Source organism: Equus caballus, chromosome 5, assembly GCF_041296265.1.
Source record: "Equus caballus isolate H_3958 breed thoroughbred chromosome 5, TB-T2T, whole genome shotgun sequence".
Lineage (NCBI taxonomy): Eukaryota > Metazoa > Chordata > Mammalia > Perissodactyla > Equidae > Equus > Equus caballus.
The window spans coordinates 64470989-64486060 of record NC_091688.1 but is presented as its reverse complement, the minus strand read 5'-3'; the positions used below and the strand labels follow the sequence as shown (position 1 = coordinate 64486060).

General features: G+C 43.0%; 2 protein-coding genes across 8 annotated transcripts in view; one reads left to right on the top strand and one right to left on the bottom strand.

The window, feature by feature from the left end:
• AKNAD1 (AKNA domain containing 1) overlaps positions 1-13310 on the bottom strand; it is a 57540-nt gene extending 44230 nt beyond the window's left edge. The window contains exons 1-2 of one of the 4 annotated variants that reach the window (XM_070268596.1): positions 13096-13310; positions 10843-10939 (exon numbers count right to left, since the gene is read on the bottom strand). The gene's annotated coding sequence lies outside the window, so the exon portion shown is untranslated. Of the gene's footprint in view, positions 1-10842; positions 11010-11034 lie in introns of those variants that run through there. The other 3 variants (XM_070268590.1, XM_070268592.1, XM_023641507.2) reach the window with 3 other exon arrangements.
• GPSM2 (G protein signaling modulator 2) overlaps positions 13077-15072 on the top strand; it is a 47426-nt gene continuing 45430 nt past the window's right edge. Inside the window, exon 1 of one of the 4 annotated variants that reach the window (XM_023641512.2) lies at positions 13077-13505. The gene's annotated coding sequence lies outside the window, so the exon portion shown is untranslated. The remainder of the gene's footprint in view (positions 13506-15072) is intronic. The other 3 variants (XM_023641511.2, XM_070268597.1, XM_070268598.1) reach the window with 3 other exon arrangements.

The following is a 15072-nucleotide window of genomic DNA, read 5'->3' as shown; positions in this document are numbered from 1 at the left end:
TCCAACCACATTACAAACTCTAATTAAACGCTCTCAGAGACTTGTAAGTATCTCCCTATAACCTCGTGGAACAGATTGAAGGAGAGAAAGAAATTTAGCCAAAATGACACAGCCAGTCACAGGCATCGAGGATTTAGTCCCTTTGATTCAAGTGTTGGGTGGGAAGTGAGGAAAGCAAAGCTTTGTTGAGGGCCTGCTTTGTGTATCATCTCATCAATAGTCTCCACAGCCCCCCTCGGTGAATTCTGTATCATCCTTCCTTTAAGACAGGGAACGAGCTCAGAGGAGCAACTAGGATGGGTCGTTTGATCCCAAAGCTGCCTTGCTTCCACTCCTATTAGACCACTTGTCAAAAAGTAGAAGAAGAAAGAGGTGTTCAGACTCACCAGCGTTATATATTTTTTTTACAGGATTGGTAATTATATCAGTTTTCTATTGTTGCTATAATAAATCATCGCAAACTTAGTGGCTTAAAACATCACAAATTTGTTGTCTTTCAGTTGTGGAAGTCAGAAGTCTGCAAATGGGTTTCACTGAGCTAAAATCAAGGTGTCGGAGGGCTGCATTCCTTCTGCAGGCTTTGGGGCAGAATCCATTTCTTTGCCTTTTTCAGCTTCTAAAGATTGCCTGAATTCCTCGGCCTGTGGTCCCTTCCTCCATCTTCAAAGCCGACATCACAGCATCTTAAAATCTCTTCTAGACTCTGACCCTCTGGCCTCCCTCTTTCACTTTTAAGGACCCCTGTGATTAAATTGATAATACGCCCAGATAATCCAGGATAGTCTCTTCACCTCAAGATCCTTAACTTAATCACACCTGCAAAGGCCGTTTTGAATGTAAAGTAACATCTTCATAGTTTCCAGGGATCAGGACAGGGACATCTTTGAAAGATGTTATTTTGCTTACCACAGTACTTTTTTATAATTTGGAGAATTCTTAGAAAACTGGATTTATGCCTTATCATGTCATCCCTAAGCAGCATCTCTTGTAGACTCTAGAGGGGATGGTGGCCTCCAAAGCCCTTCCTAATGGGGAGCTTGGTCAGACAGCAAATTTGTTGAAACATAGTAAATACTATAGGAGGGCGTACCTCAAAAATGAAAAGTTCTAAAAAATAAAAAATAACTATTGATACATACAACTACATGGATGAATCTCAAAATAATTATGCTGCTTGAAAGAAGCCAGACCAAAAAAAAGAGTACATACTGTATGATTCCATGTAAGTAAAAGTCTACAAAATGCCAACTAACATAGAGTGAAAGACAGCAGATCAGTGGTTGCCTGGGGTTGGGGTGGAGGGGTGGTGAGGACTTACCAAGAGGCAGGGGGAAATTTTTAGGGGTGACGGATATGTTGATCATGGTGATAGTTTCACAGGTATATACACATGTCATACAAATTTTAGAACTTAACAAATTATGCACTTTAAACGTGCTGTTTATTATATTATATTAGTCAGTTAGAGCTCAATAAAATGTTAAAAAATAACAATACATAAAAAAAACTTTAAAATCCTCCAAGGCGCACAGGAACTGCGTAAGCGAGGTTATAGAGCCCGAGAGAAACTTGTGTCACACTGCAGTAACCTTATCTATATAGCTCTTCAGAAACCTCTTAAACACCTCATTCAGATGGTATCATTTCAGGACGATTGAATATTTGCAAGTATAACACATTTTGGAGTTTATTTTGCATATTATCTAAGCTCCTTAGCATGGCATATGAGGCCTTTGTGAACTGTGGCTGCCAGCCTCTCCAACCCGTCTTCCTGCCACACCTTGACTTGAAATTCATGCTTCAACAATGCCAGGCTATTTATAGCTCCCCAAGCTCACCTGGCGTTTTATGTCTCCATGTCTTTGCGTGTGCTGCTGTCCTCCCCGCCTGGAATGCCCTCCCTCCCTGGCCTCCTCATCCAGGAGAGGTCATTACTTCCTCCTCCGCCACCTCCATTGGTTGTTCAAGCTTCCTCGGTTGCCCTTTCCCCACCATATTGTAATTAATTGTTTCACATCTGTCTCTGTCACTAGCCTATCTGTACTCCCAACCTTGGCATATAGCAGAGGCTCAATAGTTACTGCACGGAATTGGGAATGCTCCCAGTCTGTCATAGAGACAAGCATCAGAGCCATTGGGATGTCTGTAGGGAAGGTCATCCACCAAAAGAGGAGTTTGGATGTTGATAGGTGAAGGGGTCAAGCATGGTAATGATATTGATGGCAATGACACTCCTGCAGCCCAAACGAGAGCCATGATTCTCAACAGGATGCGGGACCACACTAGGGGACCTCAGAAACGCGTGTGGTGTTTTTGGTGGACTGGGCAGGAGGGACGCAGCAGCTGGCATTTAGTACCTGGAGGCGAGGGCGGAAGCTAGGTACAGAGCAGTCCTGGACAAAGAAGAATTATCACATCCAAAGTGCCAGCAGGGCCTTCACTAAGCAACACTGCTCAAGGGGCCGCCCCGTGGCCGAGTGGTTAAGTTCGCGGGCTCTGCTTCCGTGGCCCAGGGTTTTGCTGGTTCAGATCCTGGGCGTGGACATGGCATCATTCATGAAGCCATGCTGAGGTGGCGTCCCACATGCCACAAGTGGAAGGACCTACAACTAGAATATACAACTATGTACTGGGGGGCTTTAAGAAGAAGAAGGAGAAAAAGAAACACTGCTCTAAAGATAAAAAGTGTTTTCTCTGTGAAGGCCGAAAATACTCCTCTTCCTCAGTGCTTCAGGCGAGCGTGAGGTAGAGTGGGTGAAGGACCCGAATCCTCTCCCTCAGCTCCAAGCGCTCACTCTCCTTGGCCCTGCCGCCTCACCAGCCAGGGTTCCCTCTGCCCTCTTGTGCTTGGCACTTCATTTCTTTTGTTCCTCAAACACCCTGTCTCCTTCCCACCTTAGGGCTTACCCTTCTTGCTGTTCCTTCTGCCTAAAGCGTCTGCCCCACCTTCCTCCTTTCTACCTGGTTGTTTCCTACTTGTCCCTTAGCATGTCACTCCCTCCAGAACCTTCCCTCATCTCCTGTACTAGGTTTGGTTCCCCTGATATAAGCCTTCAGAGCACTCTGTGTATCTCTTTAACGGCATTTATCACAGTTAGAAAATACTTGTGAAAGGAAGGAGAGGAAGGAAGAGGGGGGAAGGGCGGGGAGGGAGGGAAGGAAGACCCATTTGACAGCTTGAGGAGAGTGGAAAGAGCACACGTTTTAAAAAACCAGACTCTTAGTTCTGCTCCTTATTAACTGAGGACCTTGGATAAGTTATCTAAGAGATTTGAACCTCAGTTTCCTCATCCACAAAATGGGGATAAAGAGTGTTTGCAGAAAACTGGTACAGCCACTATGGAAAACAGTATGGAGATTTCTCAAAAAGTTAAAAATAGAAATACCCTATGACCCAGCCATCCCATTACTGGGTATCTATCCTAAGAACCTGATATCAGATATCTCAAGAGTCCGTTGGACCCCTATGTTCATCGCAGCATTATTTACAATAGCCAAGACGTGGAACCAGCCTACATGCCCAGAAACTGATGATTGGATAAAGAAGATGTGGTATATATACACAATGGAATACTACTCAGCCATAAAAAAAGACGAAATTGGCCCATTCACAACAACGTGGATGGACCTCGAGGGCATTATGTTAAGCGAAATAAGTCAGTCAGAGAAAGACGAACTCTATATGACTCCACTCATAGGTGGAAATTAGTATATTGAGAAGGAGATCTGATCGGTGGTTACCAGGGAAAAGGGGGGGTGGGGGGAGGGTACGGAGGGGGAAGTGGTGTACCCACAACATGACTAACAAAAATGTACAACTGAAATCTCACAAGGTTGTAATCTATCATAACATTAATAAAAAAAAAAAAAAAGTGTTTGCAGAGATTAAATGAGATGAATATATGGAGTGCCTTGTTCAGTGTCTGACACATGTGGGGTGCTCAATAAATGTCACATCTTTTTTGCCTCTCTCCCTCCTCTTCCCCTAACGTAAGGGCCTGTAAATATAGAAATTTAAGTGAGAAAGCTGGACTGAAAAAGCCTTTATCCTCAGCTAGATAGAGAGGAGAACATCTACAAGCCTTCTAAATGACTTCAAGAGGCTCTGAGAACTCACAAATGTCTTAAAGAAAGCCTGTAGTCAGGGGGTGGCCAGATGTAATGGGTTGTGAGGAGAAGCAATAAAGAGACATCACAGACACTGATGTGGTAGTGTTACTCAATATTCTTAAAAGATCTACTCTTTTCTGTACAATCCCTCCAGCAGGCCAGCAAATATCTGTAGCATGACAACACCTGGTTTCTTGGGAGGGATTTGAGCTAACTGGGAAGTGAGGTGCCTCTTAAAAGTTATTTAGTCCTTTATGTCTCTGAGATCAAGGTCACACCAAGGTCCTACTGATGCAAAAAACCCATAGTTTGGGAAGGGTCGGTGGCACCTATCTGAGTCTACCACTAAGGTAAGAAGAGTTCTAAATGACTACAATTGAGGTTCCTATGATTTGCTGTCAAAGGGAACCTCTGGGCACATTTACAATCCCATAATTAAGACTGACAATCCCGTCATAAAACAGTGGGTATTGTCTTCAGAGGAGGACATCTGAGTACGCATACTATCCTAAAGGCAAACAGGCTCTTGGAAGTCAGGCGCATGGAAGATTGCTAGGGTAGTCATAAGAGTCTCACTTCCTTTCCAAGCAACCCTCCCTACTAAGCGATCTTTGGAATAATAGGGATCGTAAATAAGACTCATTGGGCAACGTCTCTGGCATCTGAGCACTTGATTGCTTTGGTAACAGGCAGCCTCCAGATCTGCTGTTAAGCAGTGATATTGACCACCTCAACTTTAGAGAACGCCAAAGTGAACCCTGTGGAAGAGCACAGGGCCGTTTCCTGGCTAAAGCCCTGAATTGCTTACTTGCTTCTCTTTTTTTTTTTTTTAAAGATTTTATTTTTTTTTTCCTTTTTCTCCCCAAAGCCCCCCGGTACATAGTTGTATATTCTTCGTTGTAGGTCCTTCTAGTTGTGGCATGTGGGACACTGCCTCAGCGTGGCTCGATGAGCAGTGCCATGTCCGCACCCAGGGTTCAAACCAACGAAACACTGGGCCGCCTGCAGCAGAGCGCACGAACTTAACCACTTGGCCACAGAGCCAGCCCCTCTCATAGGCTTCTTAAACCTACCTTCTCTGTTCCACAAGCCCTAAAGGGTTGCCCTGCTCCCCTGCCTTTATCAACTCACGTCCTGGATTTAAAACAGAAAGTTCTGCATCCTGGGACCCCTCAGTCCGGGAATGGTTAGTCTCCTTAGTGTAGGACAGATTCCCCCAGGCCTGCCAAACCCCCAACTGCTCTGTTAGCCCCTCACCCCTAAGCGCTTAATCCCATTTGATACCTAGGTATTCTTTATAGAAAATCAACAGAAGGAAGTGACAGAGGAGAATATGCAAATCCACAGTAATTTTTCTTAGTTTTTAAACTTTTAAAAAATTGCTTTGTTTTTGTGCTTGTTATAAGAAATCTGAGGGGCTGGCCCCATGGCTGAGTGGTTGGGTTTGTGTGCTCTGCTTTGGCGGCCCAGGGTTTTGCCAGTTCGGATCCTGGGCGCGGAGCTAGCACTGCTCATTAGGCCGTGCTGGGGTGGCGTCCCACATTCCACAACTGGAAGGACCTGCAACTAGAATATACAGCTGTGTGCTGGGGGGCTTTGGGGAGGAGAAGAAAAATCAAAAGATTGGCAACAGATGTTAGCTCAGGTTCCAATCTCAAAAAAAAAAAAGAAAGAAATGTGACAAGTAGAAAAAAGTGCAGAGTTAGAATGCTTCAGCATAATTCTAGTGTGTATTAAACATGTTTTACATAGGTGTGGTCATAATATATAAACAATTTTGCGGCACACGTTTTTCACTTAACATTTCCCCATGTTATCAAAACTTTGAAATAAATACCTGTTTTTAACAGTAATATCCACTACATGGCTATACTATAATTAATCAATCATTTTCCTCATGACAGACGTTTAGGTTGTATCCAATTTTTCAATATTTTTAAATAACGTAGGAGTAAACATCCTTGCCTATATTTTAAATTATTTCCTTAGCATAAATTCTTAGATGGAGAAGTATTAGGACAGAATATAGTACTTTAATGTTATTAATATATATATACCAAATTGATTTCAAAAAGTCTGTAAAAGGGGCCAGCCCAGCAGCACAGTGATTAAGTTTGTGTGCTCTACTTTGGTGCCCCAGGGTTCGCTAGTTTGGATCCCGGGCGTGGACCTATGCACTGCTCATCAAGCCATGCTGTGGCAGGTGTCCCACATATAAAGTAGAGGAAGATGGGCACAGATGTTAGCTCAGGGCCAGTCTTCCTCAGCAAAAAAAAAAAAAAAAAAAGGAGGATTGGCAGCAGTATTAGCTCAGGGCCAATCTTCCCCAGCAATAAAAGAGGAAGATTGGTGGTGGATGTTAGCTCAGGGCTTATCTCCCTCAAGGAAAAAAAGTCTGTACAAGCATATATTCTTATCAGCAACATAGGAGTGATATAATGATATTTTCTGCAACTCTGAACAGGAACATGTTAAAAATCTTTGTCAATTAAAAAGGATATTTCCATGCTGTTTTAACTTGCAGTACTTTGATAACTGGTAAGTTTATACATTTTTCATATGTTTATTGGCCATTTTTATTTCTTCATTTGTGAGTTATCTTGGTCCTTTGCTCATTTATTTATTATCCACAATATGATTAGCTTTTTTATTACAACAAGTAATACTTGTTCATTGTTAAAGTGTATTAGAAAAGGTTAATATTTATAGCGTTTTATAACCTACTCCTTAAAGAACTCAAACCAATACACTATGAATACCTTTCCATGTCAACCAGTATACATCTAAGCCATCAGTTTTGATGGCTGCATAATATTCCTTTGTATAGATTAACGAGAACCGTTTTCACCAATGTTCTGGACATGTAAAGTTTTGCCTAATGTTTCCGTATTAAAAATGGTGTGTGATGAATGTGGTGAACATCTGGTACGTTTATTTTGCACACTTTTCTGATCTTTAATATAGGTAAAGTCCTAAAAAATGGAATTATTTGGTCAAGAGGTACTGAGGTTTTTGGTATATACTATAAAGTTTCCCTTCAAAATGGTTATACTAATTTTCAGCCCCAACTACAGCATATGAGAGGGGTAATTTCATCATATCCTTACCAACGGTAAATATTATCATTCTTTTTCATCTGCAATCTGATAGGCAAAAAACAATGTCCCATTGTTATTTTAACTTGCATTTATTTAAACAAGAGTGAAGCTGAAGTTCATATGTGGGCTCATTGTGGTCGCTCAAGGTTCCATTGTCAAGTGCTGGTCCCTGTCCTTTGCCTTTCTATTGGGTTGTTGCCCTTTCTTCTATTGGGTTGTTTCATTGTAAGAGCTCTTTAAATATTAAGTATTTAGTATTAACCCTTTGTCAGTCACATGTCCCCATTTATCATTTTCCTTTTGACTTCATAAGAGGTGGTATAGGGAGAGGTTAAAAGCGTGGCCCCTGAGACAGACTGGCTCTGCCTCTCACCAGCTGTGATGGATGCTGTTTAGGTGCCCTGTTCAGATGCCCTTTACTGGCCAGTACACCCACCTTCCAGCTGCTGTGAGGTTGGCTACTAAGGATTACAGCTGCCCCTCTCTGGAGAATTTGTGTCAGAGGGAGCTGTCACACCTGGGGAAGTTACACCCCATCCTGATACAGGGGGACAAAAAGCCAGCATCCTTTTGTAAAGTGGGGACTAATTTTATGGTGTGATTATGCTCTAGACTCTAGAGCCTTCCCTCTATGAATCAGACCAAGGTGAAAATTTCTTAAGATCCATTCTTGCTCAGCTCTTTTCTCTTCTCTATTCTGCTTCTCTCCTTTCCTTACAGATTCCTCCTGAGGAGCCCTGCCTCAATAATCAGGTGGATCTGAATCCCTGTCTCAGGATCTTCATCTAGGGAAAGCAAGCCAAGATTCTGTAAAATGGGGATGATATTAGTACCTACTTTATAGAGTTGTTGTGAAGATTAAATAATAATTAAAATAATAGTAATAGAAAAAATTATCTAGCACTTACTATGTACTAGACGCTGTCCTAAGCACTCTACATGTATTAATTCATTTATTTCTTATATCAGTCAGTGTCCAGGTGTAATCTTCAAACTATACAGTGCTTGGGACAGTCCTGGTGCATATTTAGCACCAATAAATCTTAGCTACCATTATTTATTGGTTCACTCCACATTTCAAATGAAAGAATAAGCCTGTTAACAGCCTGTTTCCCCTGAATTTTGAAGTCTCCCTCTCATGCCCCTTTTCTTTGGTAATCCTTTGGAAAGCTCCTACCCCCTAATTTTTTCCCTCTCGTATTCCAAAAGGCGGAGCTGCCAAGTCCACAGTCTTGCTGAGGTTCCTTTACACTTGATCTTCCTTTTTTCAGTCAAGGGAACACTATAATTCTCTGATAGGGAAGGAAAGCAACAGGTGTTATCTCCTTGGTTATTCAAATTTGCCTTGACTCAATGGGGTCATTTATAATTCAGAGAAAAGTCCAGCCACGCTGGCTTTATCTTTAAAAAGAAAAGCTAAGCTTGGTCTATCCTACCAACCCTGCCCTCTCATTGCTCTCTCCCTACTCCATGGCATCGGAAAATGGTCAAGGAAGCCTGTCAGCAGTGTCAACACCATGGAGTTTCACCTCGTATTGCGGAAATGGTGTGGTAAAAACTCTACTGCTGTGTCTCTTGCACCGAGCAAAGTGTTTGGCACATAATAGGCATTTAAACATGTGTTCTTGAACAGATGAATGTGTGAATTCACAAGGCAAGAAAAAGTAGCGACATCAGTTAAAAGTTGTTGGTATTTATCCATGACTATTTTGTTATCTATTTTTACAGTTGTTTATATTTACAATTGACCACTTAATAATATCACTGTTTCCTCCCTACATCTTTAATCATCCATGTAAGACCATTTTCTTTCTTCTTGAAGGAGAACCTTTATAATTTTAGTTAGTGAGGGTCTGTGGTGGCAAAATCAGTTTTTCTTTCCCTGAAAATGCCTTTATTTCACTCTCATTTTTGAAAGACATTTCCACTGGATAAATAATTGTAGGTTGACAGTCATCTTCTCTGAGCACATCAAAGATATTATTCTTCTAGTTTACTTTTTTTTTTTCTTGAGGAAGATGAGCCCTGAGCTAACATCTGTGCCATTCCTCCTCTAACTTGTATATGGGATGCCTCCACAGTGTGGCTGACGAGTGGATCAGGTCCACACCTGGGATCCAAACCCACAAACCTGGGCCACCAAAGTGCAGAGCATGGAACTTTAACTACTTGGCCACAGGGCTGGCCCCAGGTTTATGTTTTTGCAGTTGCTAAGTCACCTGCCAGTCTAATTGTTCCATTGGAGGTAATCAGCCTTTTCTCTCTCACTGGTTTTAACTATTATTTCTCTGTTTTTGCTGCTCTTCATTTTTATTATTTTATGTCTAGGTGTAAATTTCTTTTTTCCTTTCTTCTTTATAAAAATCCTGCTTAAAGTATTGTCTGATTCTCTTCTCATCTCAGAATTCTGATTGGACATGTGTTAGAGCATCTCACTCTATCCTCCATGTTTATCTTTTATGTGAAAAAACTACTTCAGTTTTCTCTTCCAGTTTGCTAGTTCTCTCTTCAGCTGTGTCTATCTACTGTTAAACCTGTCCATTGAATTTTAAATTCCAATTATTACATTTTCTTCAAGACTAGAAATTTTATTGGATTCTTTTTTAAACCTGCCTGTTCATTTTTTGCAGAATTTTGGCCTTTATTTTCATTTTCAATCTTTTATTTCTTTAAATATATCAAACATATTTATAATTTACAACTGATAATTCTTGTTTCAATGTCTCTATGAGTTTGATTCTGTTATCTGTGTTTTCTGCTAATTCTTGCACAAGATGCCTTGTTTTTTTGTATGATTTGAGATTTGTGAAAGTTCACATTTCTTGGAACATTTTCTGTGGAAATCTTTGGGGTCTGGGTTAAGTTGGTGTCTTAGTCAACTTGGGCTGACAAAATAGCATAAACTGGATTGCTTAAACAAAACATTTATTTCTCGCAGTTCTGGAGGTTGGGAAGTTCAAGGTCAAGGTGGCTGCAGATCCAGTGTCTGCTTCACAGAGGGCCACCTTCTTGCTGTATCTTCACATGGTGGAAGGGGCAAGGTTTCTCCCTGGCATCTCTTTTATAGGGGCACTAATCCCATTCATGAATGCTCCACCTCATGACCTAATCACTTCCCGAAGGTCCTATCTCCAAATACCATCACATTGAGGATTAGGTTTAAACATGTGAATTTGGGGGGAACACAAACATTCAGCCTATAACAGTAATTTTCTTCCCTAGTTTTTCTTCTGCAAAATTCTAAATTTTTGGAAAAGGTAAAAGAATAATACATGAATAGTATAGTACAAGAATAGTGTATATATGCTATATATATATCTTCATCTAAATCCAATTGTTAATATTTGGTTTGTATTTCTCTCTTTCTTTCTGTCTTTTGCCGAACCATTTGAATATAAGTTGCAAAAGTCATGGTTCTTTACCCTTAAACAGTTCAGCTTGCATTTCCTAAAAATAAAGAAATTCTATATAACTGTAATTCCATTTCACATCTAAGAAAATTAACAGTAATTCAATAATGTCACCTAATATACAGTCTATATTCAAATTTCCCCAATTGTTCCTTAAATGTCTTTTGTAGTCTCTCTCTCTCTTTCTCTCTCTCTGATGCAGGACTTCGTCAAGATTCACATACCTTTTTTGCTTTGTTTTTCATGACAACGACATTTATGAAGAGTCCGGCCTAGACTTCTTGTAGAATATCTCAAATTCTGGATCTGTTTCAGAGGGCTCTTTTAAAAAATATAAATCAGATGAAGTTAGTCCTATGTTTAAAATGTTCCACTGGCTACTACAACATTCAGAAAATAAGGCCTAAACTCATTACCCTGGCTTACAGAGGCCCACGTGATCTGGTATGACTTCATCTTGTACTTTTTCTCTCCCTCACTTTGCTTAAGCCACAGTGGCCTTCTTCCAGTTTCTCAAACCCACAAAGCTTGTCCTCACAGGACTTTGCGTTAGTTGTTTCCTTTGCCTACTGCGCTCTTCCCTGAGCTTTGCTTGAAGGCTGGCTCTTTCTTGTAATGCAAATCTCAGATTGATACCATTTTCTCAGAGAGGGCTTTCTTACCTTGACCCTCAGTCTAAAGCAGTCATTCAGTCACCCACTCTCACATCATCCTCCTTTGAGTTCTCTGCATGGTACCTATCACAACCTGATATTTTCCTTGTCATTTATTTTTATTGAACTTCATGACAGCCGGGGGTGTGTTCTGTCTTGCTCGCCACTATATTCCCAGCACCCAGATCAGTTTCTGACACATAGCAGAAACTTAATAAATACTTGCTGAATACTGTAATGAATAAGCTGAAAGCTGGAGGATGAAAAGAAGCCAGCTATTTAAAGAGCTTGGGGAAAAAAATCTAAGCAGAGGGAACTGCCAGGGAGAAGGCCCTGAGGCTTGGTCTAATCCAAGACCGGAGGAGTGTCTTGTGTACTTGGAGGGAAGTGAGCCAGCAGGAGAGAAATAAAGGAAAGTAGAGAGGTGGGCAGGGCAAGATGACTTAGGGCTCTGACAGCCATGGTAAGGAATTTAGGTTTTATTTTAAATCAAATGAGAAGTCACGGAAGATTTTCAAGTAGAATGACATATCTGATTTTTGCCTTTTAAAAGATAATTTAACTTGAGTAATTGGGAAGATGGAGATTAATGTCAATGATAGAAAGTGACTGCAAGAGAAGATTTGCAGGGAGGAAATAATGATTCATTTTGGACATGTTGAATTTGATATGTTGTACTTCCTTTGTGGCTTTCATATGAACACCCAAAAAAGAATTTATGATTAAGAAAGAATGATAATATCTACCCCTGAAATAATACAGCCAGCTAATTCAGTTTTTGTTTGTAAGAACCTGATACTCAAGGTAGTCGTTGATAATAACGCTAATAGGTACCATTTATCGAGCAGTCAGGCGCTATGTTAACCACTCAATATTGACCTCACTGAAGCATCACAACCGCCCTTATTAGAAGAGGGTTTATTATCTGTATTTTACAGTTGAGGAAACTAAGTCTAAAGAGGATCAGTAACTGGTTCAACGTCAATTAGACAGTAAGTGGCAGAGATGGACTCAAAATCCAGGTCTAGTTGGATGCCAAAGCTATTTTAACCAATTTGCCGTAACACGTTCCCAATAGAAGTGCTGCGTGGATCACGGGTTGTGGCCATCATTCAGAGAGAGACTGAAACCGAGGTTTTCTTTCACATATCCTTAAGCCCGTAGAAACACTTAAATTTCATTTCAGCGGAGAAATACCTATTTGAGAAACACTCTAATAGAACTCATCAGATTCTTCAGCCCAGAGAGACTATAGCCTTGGAATTTTTGAGGACAGCTGAAACTTATTTTTCTGGTTGACTTGATATGGAGAGAAAGTGAATGGAAATAAGACTTATTCTTCCAAGTGTATTTGGAATGTAGCTGCCTGAAACTGAGTCAAACAGCTCCCCGGTTTTCCTGGGAACCAGCGATTCTGCAGTCAACAGAAGTTTGCTTTTTTAACAGCTGGAAACGCCAGAGTTGTGACAGCGCCGAGAACTGAGGCTGCCTTGTTCGGACTTCACACGGGGCTCTCTGTTCCCTGCACAGAGCCCGCTTTCTTACACACCCCGCACACGCCGCTGGGGACCCTCCTTCTCTACGCCGGGACCCAGCCTTAAGGGCGGGGGTCACCGGTTTGGGGCTCCCGTCTTTTCAAGGGGTCCGGGCAAGAGCCCCTCTGAAGAACTCTTTCTGGACGGTATTTATCGCTCCACCCTTCCCTGTCTGAAGAAGAAATAAGAGGACAGGAGAGAAACTTCAATTTGGTGGTGGAGGGCAGATCCCAGAGGACCGAGTCACCGAAGGTCCCCCTCAGCCTGACACGACGCAGTCCCCACCCACCCAGGCGGCGGAGGCCGCGCGCAGACGGCGGCCCCGCCCCGCCCCCCGCGCCGGCCATTGGCGGGTCCGAAAGTCGCGGGGCGGTGTCGGTTTGAACGGGAGCGCCTGGAGCTGGGGCGCAGGCGCAGAGGAGGGAAGCGGCCGCGAGCGGGCGGCGCGGCGGACCCCTGGTCGGCAGTGGGACGCGCCCGGGGGAGAGGAGTCCCGGGAGCTCTGGCCCACGTGATCTGCCGGGGGCCGGGTCAGGGGGCGCGCGCCGGCCTCCCGCGGTGCCCCTGCCTGGCGCGGCGTCCGCGGCGCGCTGAGCCGCCGGCTGGAGGGGCCGCCGCCACCCGCCCGTCGCCCGAGGCGGCCGCTGCTGCAGCTCCGCCGCGTCCTCCGCGCTCCCCGGACTCGCCGGCCCGCGGGAGGTGAGTGCCGAGGGGCGTTTGAGGGCGCCCGCGGCGGGGGGTGACAGGGAGGGGGCGTGTGTGTGCGTGTGAGGGGTGAGCTTTGTGTCCGGGGTCTGGGGACGACCGCCTTTGTTCGGGGCGGGAGGAGCCGGGGCGGTCGGCGGGGACCGGCGCGGCGGGGACGCGGGTGAGAAACCAGAAACTCGGTGAGGAGCGGCTCCGTCCCAGACGAGCGTTCAGTTGCTTTCTGGTTGGAGGTTTTAAAATGACACCGAAGCTTAAGAACTTTGTTCCCTAATATTTTCTTAATAAAAAGTATGTCGGGATACAGTGACTTCTCACGTATTCTGAATGGGAGAAACAACCCTGAAAAATCCGAATCCCCGTGGAATTGGATCCCGGGCAGATTGCATTCGCTTGCAGTCGTGCGCTTGCCGTCTAAACCGGGCAGCTTTTGTCAAACACCTGCGTTTACCACGTTTAAATTCAGAACCTTTTGGGCACCAACCTGTCGATTTACCGTAGAAATCGGTAGTTGCCGCAAGAAGTTTTCGTAAGCATAGAATGTTAAGAAAGCTCTTTTCTGAAAACCCGTAGAATATCTTCGGATAGTAAAAAGTGGAAAATCTGTAGTTTCCTTGTTTTATCTTGATCGTTTTAACTAGTATCATTTGAACTCGGTTAATGCAAACGAGTAAGGATGGAAATTTTATTTGCCTTAATGCATAATTTAACCCTGCCGTGGAATTAAGCGAAGTAGGCTCCTGCCTCTGCCTTCCGTCGGCTTGTGTTGGCGTGTCCCGTGGTGTGTGTGGGAAGTCAGCATACCGACCGAGCTGAACTTTCAAGTTGCCACTTGAGAAGGGTGCACGGAAGATTTCCGGCCTGATAGCCACAGTGCGATTACCTCTGATAAATACCACTCCTGCGTGAGCTGTCACTTTTCAAGAAGCAGCTTTGGTTGATTGTTTGGAAGTGAGCAAGCGACCGATCACTGTTGGTTGACATGCATGTGTGTGAGGAGTGGGGGCTCGGGGGACGAGGGACAGTCTCACTCCTACTCTTCCTTACCCCTTCCGTGGATTCGTCTGGCAAGCGCTTTCTCAGGCTGTTGTTTATAATGTTAGGAGTGGAGCGGATACAAAGTACAAAGTTGCGCGATATTGTTGTCGGGGCATTTTCCCCCCAATCCTCTTTAGCTAGATAAGCAGTTGAGGTGTATTTTCTTCTGTTATTCAATCAGACATGCAGTGTTACAGTATTATTGCTTAATATAAATCTCAGACTTGGTACTAGGCTAATTGCAACAAAGATAGGATATAGTAGCTTTTTAAATGGCCTTTTTCTTAAGGATAAAGTATTTCCAAGATTTACCTAAAAGATAAAATTTTGTAATTACTTCTCTGGAATTTTAAAATGGAAAACCTGGCATAGATTTAGACTTCTAAATCTATTCTAATAGACATGTTCTTTTTTATAATAATAACAATAGCTATTATTATTGTTACTATACTTTATTGAGTACTTTTAAGTACCAGAGCCAGGCATTGAGTTAGGTGCTTTATGAATCAGATCTCTAATCATC